Source organism: Anomaloglossus baeobatrachus, chromosome 11 (assembly GCF_048569485.1).
Source record: "Anomaloglossus baeobatrachus isolate aAnoBae1 chromosome 11, aAnoBae1.hap1, whole genome shotgun sequence".
NCBI lineage: Eukaryota > Metazoa > Chordata > Amphibia > Anura > Aromobatidae > Anomaloglossus > Anomaloglossus baeobatrachus.
In genome coordinates this window covers 120,546,733-120,563,825 of record NC_134363.1, presented here as the reverse complement: position 1 = coordinate 120,563,825, position 17,093 = coordinate 120,546,733, and positions in this window count along the sequence as shown.

The window sequence follows — 17,093 nt, the reverse complement described above, 5'->3', positions numbered from 1 at the left end:
CCAGTGTGTGTTATAAAATGAGTGTGGATCATAAAATTGTGAAAAACTAGGGGATGGAATAAAGCTGTGTATAGAATTATTCTGTGGAAAGGGGAGGATATTAATTTAGGTGTATTTAGAGAGATGAGTGAAAAACGAGTGAAGAACATGAAATGATAAAATCTCCAGGAATTGAACCTGTGTATAGAATTATAATAAAGACATAGTCATATATAAGAGAGGGTATTGTGAAACAAAAATGCTAATTTCAAATAAAGCAGACCGAAACATAAATGTATAAAATCAAAACATAATAAAAATAGAGAAACGCGCTTGGAACAAAAGTACAACTATCACATGCCATGGATAATAAAAGTAAGCAGCATCCTCAATTATTGCTGTTACAAAGAATTATATATCTGTTACAAAGAATTAAAAAATCACATTTTTTACTGTACATGTCCATGTTTTCCCATAAGAATACAACAATAGCATAGGTATATATTTATTTTTCTTTCAACTAATGGTGATATATAATTCTTTGTAACAGCAATAATTGAGGATGCTGCTTACTTTTATTATCCATGGCATGTGATAGTTGTACTTTTGTTCCAAGCGCGTTTCTCTATTTTTATTATGTTTTGATTTTATACATTTATGTTTCGGTCTGCTTTATTTGAAATTAGCATTTTTGTTTCAAGATACCCTCTCTTATATATGACTATGTCTTTATTATAATTCTATACACAGGTTCAATTCCTGGAGATTTTATCATTTCATGTTCTTCACTCGTTTTTCACTCATCTCTCTAAATACACCTAAATTAATATCCTCCCCTTTCCACAGAATAATTCTATACACAGCTTTATTCCATCCCCTAGTTTTTCACAATTTTATGATCCACACTCATTTTATAACACACACTGGAATAATTCTAATAATTTTAATCCCACACAATCTTATTTCCTAGTGATTTCACAATCCTTAAACACACTCCATGAAATAATCCCTCCCTATAACGACCCTCCTTCCCAAACCCCCCCCCCCCACCCTCCCCCCCCTTTTTTCTCCCCTTCCCTTCTTCAAATGAAGAGGCACAAGGATTCTTATATTATACCCCTCTTTTTTTCATACAGAGTGCTGATAGAGCGATCTCCTTTATATATTTTTATATATTTTATATATATATATTTTTCTATATACTCACTTAGTCTCATAAACATAAAATCCTTCCCCCCCCCCCTTTTTTTTCCCTGCATATAGGGGTGGATTTGGACACTTTCTCTCAAACCCCCGTCCAGCGCATGCGCTATTTTGTTTTTTCCCACGGTTTGAACTCAAACCACCTTTCATTATTGGAAACCACTCACTCTTTCTGTTCTACGCATGCGTCCCCTCAATTTTTCCCACGGTCCGAACTTTCAATTTATTCTTTTACTATAGGGATACTTATCCCCCTCGCAAGAATTCTTGTTTTTCCCCCCCCCCCCTCCCCTTTTCTTGAGGTAACATCCACTTTTTGCTCACCTCGGAGAGACATCAGCTTGTCTCCTTCTTGTTTCTATACGGAAGCCCCAGGCTATCCTAATTTTCACCGTTGTATAAACACTAATAAAAGGATCGCACACATCTCCTTTTTATACATTGATTTTTAGTTCACAATTTAGATTTAAGCTTCACAGATCTCCCGTAGCCACTGTTTCACAGTACCACGCAAAGGATAGAATAGTGGGTAGAGAATTTCTCTCCCATTGTCCCCCGGACACTCTCTTAGGTTCAAATCCGATCATATATTGAACATTTTTTCCCTCTTTTTTCTTTTTTTTCTTTCTTTTTTCTTCCTCCTCTTGCCGAAAAAAACAACGGTCTATTTTTCTTTTTCTCCTTTTTCTGGTTTAATTAACCCACGGAGGGTATACTCTCCATTATAAATCTGGTAGAGGGAAAACCTTTCATTTTGTAACATCATGCAGTTTTGTGTTTTTTTCAATCATGACGTTTTAATCATGACGTAGTCTCACTCCTCGTGGCTATGAGTCATGAGATAAATGTTTTTTTCAGGAGCGTGACTTCTCCTGGGTACTCCTATATAAACTCTTGTATTTCTTATATCTGTATGATTTTTCCCTGAAGAAGGAGGTGTGTATACCTCTGAAACGCGTAGGAATGTTTTAATAAAAGAATCTTTATTTTACAAACACCCATTGTGGTTTATAGCGCGGTAAAAAAACCCGTCCTTTCATTTTGAACATTTATAAATGTGGTAGAAAAAATACGAAGTTTTCTAAACAAACAAGTACATCTGGGTACCATTTCAAATAAAAAAGCAGAGAGCCTTTTACCAAGTTTTCCAAACAAACCCCATTGGTATTTTTCCCCAAAAATACATAAATCAACAGATAAGCCACCTGGACGCCCCATTGTGTCAGGGGTGGGTTCAGCAACTGAACCGCTCTCCAGGTATCTACATTGGTTGCTGAACCCACTCCTGAAAATAATACCATCTTTCATAAGAGATACTAAGGATTGTTTGAAAGTATTGGGAGAAATCCATTGGCAACCAAACCACAAACTTACTTCAATTGATGTCGAGAGCCTCTACACCCGGATCCCGCAGGATCTGGGTGTAGAGGCAGTTAGATATTTTTTGATCAACATGGGAGAACATAATGACTATATCAACTTCATAACTGAAGCGTTATCGATAGTACTCAAAAATAATGTATTTAAATTCGGAGAGACTTGGTACCTACAACATGGGGGTGTGGCCATGGGCACCCCCATAGCTTGTACATTGGCAAATTTGTTTCTGGCAAGGTTTGAGGATGACACAATTTATTCTCTTAATAATAAATTTTTATGCCACATTAAACATTTTTTCAGATATGTGGATGACATCCTAATAGTCTGGGACGGTCTACAAGAAAAATTTGATGAGTTTGTTTCATTCCTTAACCAGTCAAACAGTTATAACATGTTATTTACCAGCATTTTTGGAGATCAAACCTTGGAATTCCTAGACATAAAAATTTCCATACAGAATAATGAAATAAAAACAGAATCATACAGAAAACCTATAGCAGTAAATACCCTTCTGCATCATGATAGTACCCATCCCGAACATATTAAAAAATCAATACCGTACTCACAATTTCTAAGGATAAAAAGAGCTAATAATGATTTAGTTCGCTTCATGATACAAGCAGATGAATTGAGTCATAGATTGAAGGAAAGGGGATATCCACAACTAGTGATCACCCAAGCATTGGAAAAAGTTTTACATGAAAGTGAAAATAAAAATAAGGCAGTTAAACTTAATAAAAATATTCTAAAAACAGAACGGTTTAGGTTTAACTTTAAATTTAGCCCCATGGATCAAAGAATAAAATCAATCATAAACCGCCATTGGCATATTATTGAGAGCGATAGGGACCTACAAGAAGTGGCATATAATAGACCTCAAATCACATACCGTAGAACAAAAAATATAGGAGACCTATTGATAAAAAGAAGGCTTATTCCACAAAAAACGTGGTTAGAAAAAGTAAGCCCCATAGGAAACTATAAATGTGGCAACTGCACATATTGTGACCAACATTTCACAGGTAAAAGTATTAAAGTGGGTGATAAATGGCATAAAATTAATGATCTAATTACATGCCGTACTAAATGGCTGGTTTATATTATTTTTTGCCCATGCAATTTTTTCTATATAGGTAAAACTATCAGACCATTGTTTACCAGATTTAGAGAACATGCACACTCTATTAGTACAGGCATAGGGGCTACACGCCTCATTAATCATATGCAAGAGAAACATAATGGGAATCATAAATTGCTCAAGTTTGCCGGTTTAGAAAAGATTACACCCTCCCCAGCAGGGGGAGATACACACAAGCACTTACTAAGGAGAGAAGCCCGCTGGATCATGGACACCAAAGCAATGGGACCCATAGGCTTCAATGATAAGAATGATTTGATAATATTCTTGTAGCTTGACTGAAGTTTTTTCCGACCAGTCTTTCTCTTTTTGGTGATTTGCTTGTGTGTTATCTCATCTATGTATGATTATGGTGGATCTATTAGACAATTATTATTGTTGCTTCATCATAAAACAGAAAAAAATCTTGTTTGATAAATTTGTTTGCTGAGTAGAAAAATATAATTACTATCTAGGATATATATGATAACTATTACTCTGAATATTTGCATGCAGTTTTGTGAATGATTGTATAACCTAATTGATATTGATAGCCATAATGGTTTTATTCTTGAGGCATCAGGAACAATGTAATTAATTGATCTTTATAATGAGCAAAGTTCAGCTTAATTTCTATTTATATATAGTGAAATGTTATTCATATATAAAAATATAAAATAAAAACTTGGAAAACAAGAATTATTTTCATATAATAAATTTATAGAAATTTTAGGGCAAAAGCTCATTTGCTATTCCATTAGGCTGTCAATTGAAGTTTGGAAATATACACTGATTAAAATGTTAGATCATTACCGGACCGGTAATATGTATTACAGTTAGAACATTAGTGCGGTCCAATGTATTATGTTTGAATTGCAAAAAATGTGATTGTTTTTAATTATGTTTTAAACATTGACATGTGAGTCAGTAATTTTCTACTTAAATGCATGTGACTCACGGTCTTCTGTGTATGGACCCGTGAAAGCACCCCTAGAGGTGTGAAACGGTACCGTCGTCCTCGTGCTCCCCTCCCTGCATTCCCTCATGTCTGTTTCACCTGTCAGCATTGAAAATTAAATAGTCCCAGAATATCGGTGAGTGCTGCCCTGTCTCCTTTTGTTCTATGGATATATTTGTAAAAATTGGGCCATAGCACCTCGATAAGGGATCTGCGGTTCCATCAAGATCAGAGGAAAAGGCTTAAAGTGACATCGGATAAGCAAAGGAAATTACCGAGGAAACATCACATTGAACTGTGTTTGGTATGGAATTACTACACCACCTCCAGTATTGGTAAGCAGTGCGGTGCACATTCCTCTTTTGCATTTTAATTGGTTTACATTGTTGTCAGCGTCTGCTTAATAGCTGAGTGAGTACCCGACTGACCCTGCACTGTGTCCCCGCATCACCATCCAGAATCCTGGGGCCTAGCCCTACCCGTGGAGGGCAATGTCTCCTAGCTACCCCACTCCATCACCCCGGGTACTCCCAACGGCAGCGGCGGTACTCCCAATTACCGCACACCACGGGTGGCATCACAAACTATACCAAATCCCTTGTAAATACTCCCTTTTACACTTGAGTGTGGCCCCTAAGCCCCGTGGCCCCTAAGGTCCGGAGACCCTCAAGCCACGAACGGACACTACCCCTGGATCTGAGCGGTTCAATCCGCTGCTGGGGCGGCACAGATGAAGTAAGTGTCGGGGGCAGGCACAGCAATGCTTAGAGGCATATAACCAGTGAGGTAAGCACTAGGAATCATTGGAAATGTAGTCTTCTGGAGCAGGCCAGAATCAGTGCACGTACAAAGACCAGGCGTGGGACCATGATTTTGGGTAGGCAAATTTGGGGCTTAAGTGGGTGGCTTTTTAGGCAGACTGGAAAAGGTCCATGTTTTGAGTGGGGGTGGTTCTGATAGAAAAATAATTTAGGAAAACCATAATGGCTGAGGGGTCAGTACTGTGGCTTTAAATGCTGGAACCCTGGTTTGAAATCCCACCAAGGAAAAACTATCTGTTTATATGTTCACCCCGGTTTTGCGTGGGTTTCCTCAAGTTTCTCTGCTTTCTTCCCACACTATAAAATCAGGAAACAGAAGAAAGCTCATGCAAAACCGGCGCACAACCCAATCATGTAAATTAGTCAGTGACTGGTTCATATAATTATAAATTTATTAAGTCCAAAAACACACACTACAAAGACATAATAAAATCAATTAAAATTGTGCAGAATAGCACAGGTGAGGACACGTTCCCTCTGGAATGATTGGAAATTTGCCAACATGAATACATGGAAGGGTCAGCATATAATCAAGGAAAAAAAAAAAAATATATACATATATATTTATGTGTGACTCATGTGTATCTCTCAATAATGATTACACAGCACATGCTTTCATTATGTGACAGGTGAATGATGACAATACGTAAACCCCAATGTTTCAATATATACAGATCAAGAATTCATCATGTATACACAGTGCATCTCATAGTAGTAAGATCTAAATGATCATAAGAATAGGGCTGTAGATAAGAGGCCCCAAGGGGGTAGCAATAATGTCCCAAGTATCCTGTTAGGTATACCTTATCAGAGTCAAACAATGAGACCCGATGGTGACAAAGCAAGGATTGTACAGTGAATGATCATCACCTAGTTATTCATCAGAAATACACTACCCATGTGTAGAGCATAAGCATGAAAGTCATGGCATGGATAGCAATAATGCCTCAAATATCCTATTAGGTATACCTCATGAAGGTCAGATAATGAGACCTGCTGGTGACACAGCAGGGATTATACAATAAATGGTCATCACCTAGTTATTCATCAAAGATACACTACCCATGTATAGAGCATGAACATGAAAGTCATGGCAACACCAGGGGGAACGTGACCGGCCCCACGCGTATCGCTGCGGACAGCTTCATCAGGGGAGGGTGTGAGTTGGACCATGTGAGAGGATATATATAAGAGAACCTTAATCATCTAATTAAAAACAAGTGGTGAAAAGTGAACACATCATTCGTAGTTGCTAAGGAGGCTACACATGAACATACCATTGGTGGTGAGATTAAACATGCACAGCGTGGATATACCATCGGTGGTTACCATGGACGCTGTATGCACAGAGCTGGGCGCTGCCATAACCGGATATGACGTCATATCCGGAATCCCAGTATCCGGAGGTTATACCCGTGTGGCCGCTCAAAAAGACAGAGAATAATAGCCCGGTGGGCACAATGGAAGTCACAGGGATCCAGTGCGTCCTGAATCCATGTGGCAAAAGGCATTTTCAACAGTATGCAGAGACATCATAATCGCCGCGACCGGAAATTATGTCATATGCAAACGAGGTGGTGTCAGAGTCCTGCGCATGCCCACTAGAGGCCCACAGGAAAATGTACACAGCATAGACCGTGCACCCATCATGTGGGCTCCAAACGGACAACAATTAGTCCACTATATAGGTGCACATGCCCAAGGGCAATGGAGCCCACCCGAGTGCATCACGATTGGCATACATTCCACCCATATCCATAGTATCAATACACATTCTCCTGATGTAACCATAATTTCATACCACAAAATGTGGATTTATCATATCATCTGTGTATGAATCCCGATGTGATATATCACTCAGAGCGGGATTTCTCCCCTCTGTTATTTTTACATATCCTTCCCTTTAATACCGCAATTGCGGATTTACATATAATCCCTATCCAAAACGTCAATACACTTATTGAGTGGACTCAATTGTGCCAGATGGACAAGTGATTCCACCTAGCATTAAGGGACCACAAAAGGATGGGACACATAAAGATGTCACTAAATCGTGATCCACACACATAGTAGCATTACATACTGCCATTGTTTATAATAATTATTGTTTTTTATATATATCATTAATTCAATGGGTACCAGCACCACAGTATGTAAACACCATTTCTAAGGGGCCAAGCTGGAAAATCCCCACTTCTATGTGTCCCATGCCAGTACAATAAGAGCCATGGAAGAGGGGGGGGGGGAAGGAAAAAAAAAAAAAAAAAAAAGGGGGGGGGGAGGGAGGAAGGACCAAATGGGAACCGACTACGCATGTCGGACATGACCAAAGTGATGGTACTCGGTCTAATGCTAAATGTGTCACCCTTCGTGATTATAAAGCACAGGGAAGGTCACTGCATCAATTAATACGTCCATGCCCTCCTCATCCAATGCCATTCAAACCGAGGCTGGGATGCCAGGATTCTATTGACTCTCTCTGCAGGGGAGAGCCAGGCTCAGATAAACCAACATATAGGTTGTATCCACCAGTCCCAATTGTCCATCAGAAGTTCTCTATTGTTCTGTGCAAGATGTTGGCAGAAAAGGTCCATCCGTTGTCCTTACTTCATGGTGGAGACTAGGTAGTTGTGGTGATGGTAATAGGTAGTTGTGGTGATGGTAATAGATAGTTGTGATGATGGCGATCATGATGACCATCGCAGTAGATACTGTATGCTCATTCCGATCAACCATGGACTCCCAGTGTTAAATCCATGTTGGTTAATTACTACAGTAAAGGGAGAAAGAAAACCATGAGAATACTGCATCTCCATAAGGAAAAGTTATTATTCACCTAGAAAGCCAGTATACAGCAATTCTTCGTTAAGCCCTGAAGGAGTGAGGGACTTAAGCGTGAAAATCCACCTTGCCTCGGCCCTCAGTAGGGGTTTCCACAAGGATCCACCCCTACCACTGCTCGTAACTTTCTGAAGTCCCACCAACCGTAGATTGTGACACGAACCTCCGTGTTGTCTGAGGAAATGTGCAGCCACAGATGTCAAGGTCTTCCCTTTCTTCTCATCTGACTTTGCCAAATTAATCGTAGAGGTATGCTTTTGTATTCTTTTTCGTAATTCCTGAGATGTCTGTCCCACGTAGATTTTCTGGCATGGGCATATAATGGCATACACAACATTAGTAGTCTTACAATTAATATATGTCGACAGTGAGTGTGGGGTAGAGTCAATGGGATTGATGATTTAAATCCTGTCCTCTATTCAATCTCATTGTGGGTCTCCTGAAGTGGCTTCTGGTTAGCATGTCTCTCAACCGAGGGGCCCTTCTGGCAGTAAGCAGAGGTACATCACTCACAAGGGGTGCTACCTGGGTATCAGTTGTAAGGACCCTCCAATGGTCCCGCAAGATATGTCTTACCTGATTCCAGTGACTATTAAAGTCTGTAATCAGTCGGAGTGGTTGGTCCCCCTGTGGTCTTCTGTGGGTTAGTAGATCACGTTGGGTGTCCTGTTTGGCTCGTTGAAAGGCCGTGGAAATGACTCCTCTCGGGTATCCTCTATTCTTGAGACGCTTAGTCAAGTCATGAGCTTGATGATGGAACTCTTTATCAGATGTACAATTACGACGTACTCGTAGGAATTGGCCCACCGGAACTCCTCTTCTTGTGTGAAATGGATGGAAACTGTCAAATCGAAGGAGGCTATTGGTAGCCGTGGGTTTGCGGAAGAGGCTGGTGGACAGCCGACCCTCTTCCATGGTGACGTTCAGATCCAGGAAAGTTGCTGTTGAAAATGATAAGTTTGAGGTTAGAAAGATGTTGTAAGAATTGGTGTTAAGAAAACTCAGAAATTCCTGGCAAGTTTCCTCTGTGCCATTCCATAGGAAGAACAGGTCATCTATGTACCTGCGCCAATGCAAAACATGTTCCTTGTAAAGGTGGGAGGAGTAAACGGTGGTCTCCTCCCACCATCCAAGGAACAAGTTTGCATAGGCCGGTGCGCATCGTGCGCCCATCGCAACTCCTGACGTTTGCCTGAAAAATGTGTTATCAAACAAAAAGTAATTGTGCTCAAGCACAAATTGGCATAAATCAATCAAGAGAGAGTCATGCATTCTGTCTGAATTGGACTGCTTGTCAAGAAAATGACCAAGAGCCCTGATGCCATCGTCATGCTTAATGTTGGAATACAAGGATTCTACATCGCAGGTCACAATCAAGGCTTGGTGAGGAATCTGAATATCTAGACAAAACCGGATGAAATCGGACGAGTCTCTCAGATAAGAAGGGAGCTGAGTGACGATGGGCTGAAGAAAAAAATCCAAGTATGTACACACCTTCTCACACAAGCTCCCAATGCTGGAAACAATTGGGCGACCCGGTGGCCTGGTGGCATCCTTATGGATTTTTGGTAGCATGTAGAATGTGGGTATCGTTGGTTGCTCAACCCACATATACTTCCTTTCCTTGCTACTAATGATGCCCAAGCCACAGGCCCGATCAAGTAAAGATTTTAACTTTTTGAGGAATGTACTGGTTGGATCAGATGGAATCTTGACATAACACCTGGGGTTATTTAGCTGCCTGTTGGCCTCTTCGATATACATAGTAGTGGGCCATAGGACTACGTTGCCGCCCTTGTCTGCCTCTTTGATAATGAAGAGGCTATTGCTTTTAAGCTGGACAAGGGCCGCCTTCTCCATAGGGCTTAAATTATGATCGAAGATGATCTTAGAAGGCAATTTCATGACATCAGCTTTCACCATATCAAAAAAGACTTTCACAGCAGGAACCAGGGAGAGGGGTGGTGTGACCATGGATTTGTTTTTATATGGAAAGACTCGCCTACCTGTTGGGTTCTCATTCTCCTGTAGGAGGTCCAGGAGATCCTGGAACGTTTGTCTCTCCGTGTCAGGTAGGCCATTAAGCACATCAGGTTTCCTGTGGATGGCTTTGAGTACTACATTCCTACAGAATAAATAAAGATCTTTAATTAACGTGAATTTGTCCAAACCATGGGTAGGGACAAACGTCAGTCCCTTCTGGAGGACCGAAATCTCCCCTGGTGTTAAAACATGCTCGGACAAATTTATGATCTGTAGGTTGTCACTCATACCTTGTCCCCTGGGTTCAACTGGATGTATTTCCCCATCAATTCTCAACTCTCTGCCAGGAGACGACCCGAAGGCCTCTCCTACATCCGTCTGTACCGCCTGTTGTGTTGATAATTGACTCGAGCCTTCGGTCTCGTCACACGTTTTAGAGGATCTTCCACCCCTCTTGCCTCGTCTGGTCCTGTGTCCAAATCGCTGCTTGCGGTAGATAAACAATCTTCGCTTGTGTTAGTCTCCCCCGTGGTGTTCCCATGTCTCATTCTATTCCGTGTGCCACGCGTGGAATTTCCCCATCTGGAATTGCCACCGTGTTTCCACTTATATGCTGTTTTTGTTTCAAAATCTGTACGGTCCCTAGTGAGCTTGCTGCGTTTACGTGATATTAACTCTTGCTCATATTTGTCCAAACTATCCTTCATAGTTTTCTGAAAAGATTGCACTTGTGTCAAATCAAATTTACCCAGACACGTTTCCATCTCCCTAATCTCCTTTTTTACGTTAGAAAACAATTCTCTATCATGTTCCAGCAACATATTTATGATAATATGTGAGCATTTCAACAGCCCTTTTTCCCATGTGTCTTTGAATGCAGTCGTGGGTTCCCATGCTGGAAATATCTGGACTCTCAATCCTCTTGGACACATGTCAGCTCCCAAATACTCTTCCAAACAACGTATGTTCCAGTGCAATCTGATGCCCTTTTTATGTAGGGCCAAGAGTTCACTGGTACATTTGGAAAATTCAGAATGTGGAGTCACATCAGCTTTGGAAAGCAATGGATTATCATTGTGCTGGGTACGCCAACCTGCCTCTCGCGCCTCCCAGTCCATATTACAACCACCAGTATTTATACCACTATAATGTGACAATCAATATAACCAACAATGTGGAACAGCGTGCTATCCGGAAGAACCCTGAAAAGGGAAGGCAATGCTATGCTACTTTTAGCACACTATAAAATCATACTGATAAGGAATTTAGATTGTGAGCCCCCGATAAGGACAATGATGATGTTTGTAAATCGCTTTGGCATACGATGGCGCTATATAGGTATAATAATAATAATACAACTTCTGTAATATTCCTTTTCTCTCTTTTTAGGCCTTTTGACCCAATAGCTGGATTTCCATAGCGTAATTGCTGTTTGACAATGATTTTTCCTTACAATGTTCTGGAACTATAAAGTTATAACTTGAGAGTTTATTTCCCGGTGTTATATTTATGGCGCGTCCACCACTGGGACCCACATCTATTGTAAGAACAGAAGGACATCGTTCGCAGTTGTCAGGGGAGAGGTGGAGGCACTGTACTAGTAAGTGTTCAACCACACACAAATTACCAAAAAATGGGATTCAGGCAAACATAAAGGGAAGATGACAGCTTATAGTACATAATATAAGAAGCCGTATTGGGGGTGTGTTCATATAACATTTTTTTAAGCAGATCCGCGCTGATGGACGCCTAAAAGATCACTCAGAAAATGCTTCAAAACATGTTCCTATTAATTTCTATCGTTATACCATTTTACTGTCCATATGTTTACATTTTTGAGAGCTTCTTAAGGGCCCGTGCCCATTATCAGTGTATGCAGCGTTTTGGACGAAGCATGTTTTCGTAGCGTCCAAAACGCTGCATTGTACAGCACAAGCACAACGGATGGGATTTATAGACATCCCGCGCCCACTGTGCATGTGCAGCCTGCAGCAAAAACTGACCTGCAGTGCGGCATTCTGAGCCGCAGCATGTCAATTCTTTGCTGCAGCTGCAGAGTCGCAAGCGTTCTCTGCAGGGAGAATACAGCAAGAGACCGCAGTACCCCGAACCCTCATAGTGGGCACGAGCCGCTGTGGTCTCCAGTGGAGGAGTCTCCCGGCCCCACAGGTCAGGATCCAAAATCATGGGAACGTAAGCTTTCAGCTTCAGATTTTCAAAACGCAAAGCAATTAAATGAAGAGAGCGGACCATTTCCAGGCAGCTTCCACTATGAGGCTGCTCTATACTTTATAAAAGAAGTCAATGGGGAGACAAAGAAAGTCACCTAGGTGTCATTTTGAGCATTTTTATTCCTTGCTTAACCACTTCCGGGCTGCCCGAACAACATTGGGGCGGTCCGGCTCCTACTCTGCAGTAATCTAAAACATTACAGTATAGTACAGCAGCTATGGAATCTGGAGGAAGCTTCGGGGCACAAGGTACACCACAGCTTGCCATAAATCAGATGAGCGGGTGTCACCACCTATTTTGGTGAGGCTGGCCGAAGCCGGAGTGAGAACGCTAAAAATCTCAAAATATTTGCTCAACCACAGGTTGCACACAAATTCTAAGGGGTACTTTACACACTGCGACATCGCATCCGGAATATCGTCGGGGTCACGTCGTTAGTGACGCACATCTGGCGCCGGTAACGACATCGCAGAGTGTAAATCCTAGATGCGTCGATAAACGATCGGAAAAGCGTCGAAAATCGGTGATCTGTGTAGCGTCGGACATTTTCATAATGTCGGGTCGACCGCAGGTACGATGTTGTTTGTCGATCCTGCAGCTCCACACATCGCTGTGTGTAAACCCGCAGGAGCGACAAACATCTCCTTACCTGCGTCCTGCCGGCAATGCGGAAGGGAGAAGGTGGGCGGGATGTTATGTCCCGCTCATCTCCGCCCCTCTGCTTCTATTGGCCGGCCGATTAGTGACATCGCCGAGCAGGTATGTGCGTGTGAAGCTGCCGTAGCGATAATGTTCGCTACGGCAGCAATCACCACATATCGCATGTGCGACGGGGGCGGGTGTTATCACGCTCGGCATCGCTAGCCGATGCTAGCGATGTCGCAACGTGAAAAGTACCCCTAAGGGGTACTTTGCACACTACGACATCGCAGCTGCGATGTCGGTGGGGTCAAATCGAAAGTGACGGACATCCGGCCTCGCTGTCGATATCGTAGTGTGTAAATCCTTTTTGATACGGTTAACGAGCGCAAAAGCGTCGTAATCGTATGATCGGTGTAGTGTGCGACATTTTCATAATTTCGCTGCAGCGACGGTACGATGTTGTTCCTCGTTCCTGCGGCAGCACGCATCGCTGTGTGAGAAGCCGCAAGAGCGAGGAACATCAGCTTACCTGCGTCACCGCGGCTACGCGGAAGGAAGGAGGTGGGCGGGATGTTTACGTCCCGCTCATCTCCGCCCCTCCGCTTCTATTGGCCGCCTGCCGTGTGACGTCGCTGTGACGCCGCACGACCCGCCCCCTTAGGAAGGAGGCGGGTCGCTGGCCAGAGCGACGTCGCAGGGCAGGTATGTGTGTGTGAAGCTGCCGTAGCGATAAGATACGCTGCTGCGACGGGGGCGGGGACTATCGCGCTTGGCATCGCAAGCATCGGCTTGCGATGTCGTAGTGTGCAAAGTACCCCTAAGACTTTTTAAAGCATTTTATCCCAGATTCCAGATGTAAACACTTTGTTGAATCAGGGCCCACGTCTTTTTATTCAATGTATGCTCCATTGTGTCCCCTCACTTGGGCACAAGTTGTGCGTGCCTGCTTTCCGAGCTCCGCACTTTTTTTTAGCAATTTTTTGAGTGATCGTTGGGGTTTTAGGATCCGGCCCCACCTCCCCCTATCTGTAGGTAATTAAAGTACGTATAGATATTTAAAAAAATATATATTAATTGATTACTTAGGGGTTTAACCATGAGTATTAAAAATAAGGGGTTTGTCTGGTGATAACTTACTGATTGATACAGGTCTGACTGCTACGATCGGCAGAATGGAGACTGTTTACAGTTAAAAAAAAATGTGGCGGCAGCCGGTAGGTCAGACGACCGACTGCTGCTTCAATCACTCTTTGCGGGGATACTGAAAAAAGCTGAACACAGCGCTAAGCAGCCCCATAGAGAACTAACAGAGTGGTGGTATAGTGCACGCACTACACATATCAAAATCCACAATAGACAACCTGAAAAGGCTCAAGCTGAAGGTTTTACAATGGCCTCACAGTCCCCTGACTTGAATATCATTGAAAATCTGTTGCTAGACCTCAAAAGAGCAGCGCATGTAAGACGAGCCAGGAATCTCACAGAACTGGAAGACATCTCCAAGAGCAGTGCATGCAAGACGAGCCAGGAATCTCACAGAACTGGAAGACGTCTCCAAAGAAGAGCAGTGCATGCAAGACAAGCCGGGAATCTCACAGAACTGGAAGACGTCTCCAAAGAAGAGCAGGGCATGCAAGACAAGCCAGGAATCTCACAGAACTGGAAGACTGCAAGGAAGAGCAGTGCATGCAAGACAAGCCAGGAATCTCACAGAACAGGAAGACAACGCCAAGGAAGAGCAGTTCATGCAAGACAAGCCAGGAATCTCACAGAACAGGAAGACAACGCCAAGGAAGAGCAGTTCATGCAAAACGAGCCAGGAATCTCACAGAATTGGTAGACGTCTCCAAGAAAGAGAGGTGCATGCAAGATGAGCCAGGAATCTCACAGAACTGGAAGACGTCTCCAAGGAAGAGCAGTTCATGCAAAATGAGCCAGTAATCTCACAGAACTGGAAGACGCCTCCAAGAAAGAGAGGTGCATGCAAGACGAGCCAGGAATCTCACAGAATTGGAAGACATCTCAAAGGAAGAATGGATGAAAATCCCTCAAAGAATTGAAAGACTCTTGGCTGCTACAAAGTCTTTACAAGCTGTGATACTTGCCAAATGGGGTGTTACTAGCTACTAACCATGCAGGGTGCCCAAACTTTTGCATCGGCCCATTTTCCAAGGGGGTGGTACTAGGTATTAACCATGCAGGGTGCCCAAACTTTTGCATTGGCCCATTTTCCAAGGGGGTGGTACTAGGTACTAACCATGCAGGGTGCTAAAACTTTTGCATCAGACCATTTTCCTTTTTTTATTAATTTAAAAATGTAAAAGATGAAATATATTTTTTTTTTGCCTAAAATACAAAGGCCACGTGTCATCTTTAATTTTATGCCTTTTAGAGATCATTTAATCTTCAACTTGCTTAAAGGGAAGCAACCACCAGGTTTTTGCCCTATAAACTAGAAGCAGTGCCATAATGGTGCTACTATGCTGATTAAAACAATTTGGTCCGAAGGCGGGGAGACAGAGGCCGTCGCTGATTGGACGCCGGGCTCGCTTGACATTTCGACCTCATGTGAGTCTAGACAACGCTGGTGCCAGTATGGTAGGTGAGTAAACACTTTATTCTTTTGATCCCCCAGGTAAAAAGAGAATAAACGCCATTCCAGCAGTGTCCAGTCTCACGTTTAGTTGTGACGTCACGCGAGCTCCGTGTCCAATCAGCGCCGGCTTGTCTTCCCGCCTTCGGACCAAATGAGATAATCAACAGGAAGTGAGTGCAGCTGCAGCGCTCACTTCCTGTTGATTGCTCGTTTGGTCTGAAGGTGGGGAGACAGAAGCCGGCGCTGATTGGATACAGAGCTCACGTGACGCTACAATCTCAACATATGCCACGGCACCGTTGGAAAGGCGCCAGTACAGGAGGTGAGTATAGGCTTTATTCTTTAACTAGCTGTAGTACCCAGCGTTGCCCGGGATAGTAACTGTCTCTCTCTGTCTCTCCCAGTCTGTTTGTCGCTCCCAATCTGTCTGTCTCTTTCCGTGTCTATCTCTCTGTCTGTCTCTGTATCAGTCTCGCTCAATCTCTGTCCGTCAGTCTCTTTCCCTGCCTCTTACTCTGTGCCTACGTCTGTCTATCTTTCTGTCACTCTATCCGTCTTCCCACCGACATCTTATTACCTCACACATAAGCTTCTTATACTGTTTATTTTGTTCCTATAGCAACCATTCAAAGCTTCTATTAATAACCTATAACTCGCAGCTCCATTGACTTTAATGGAGGCAGGTTTTTTTTTTTAGAGTAACTGTAAAGCGCAGGGTTAAATTTTCCCATCAAAACATAGTTTATGACGTTCCCTGAGTCACATTGGGCGTCTGTGCAAAAATGTTGTGATTGTAAATGCAATGGTGCGGATTCCTTTAGTGGACATACATACACACACAGACAGACACCTTTATATATTAGATATGAGGAAACATGGAGTGGAGGGGGCCAAAGGGGTTGTCCTAGGAGTGGAGAGAACCCCTTTAACTGTTCCCAATAAGTCATTTAGACCAGGGGTGCCCACCCTTTCCCCTCCCTGCAGACCCTGCCCCAGTATCCATCAGGAAAAGACATAAGAGCAAAACCGAAAAACTGTCCAGCAGGGAAGGGGTGAAAAGCAAAGCAGGACAGGAGACCCCCAACCTCAGCCCCTGGGTGTAAGAGGGCCTGTGCGAGCAACACAGGGGTGTGAGGGACAGTAGCAGCCCGGCTCCACCGCCAGCACCGAGCAGCGGCCATGTGTGCGGTACCCGAGGCGCTGCACAGGGTCATGAAGGAGTCATCATGTCTACACACATGTGAGAAGTGATGGAAACTTAAGGACACGTTAACGGAGGAGAAACTATCCGCCCGGTCCCGCCCAGACTCTACCGCTCAACCCGGAAGTGTTTCCTTCAGG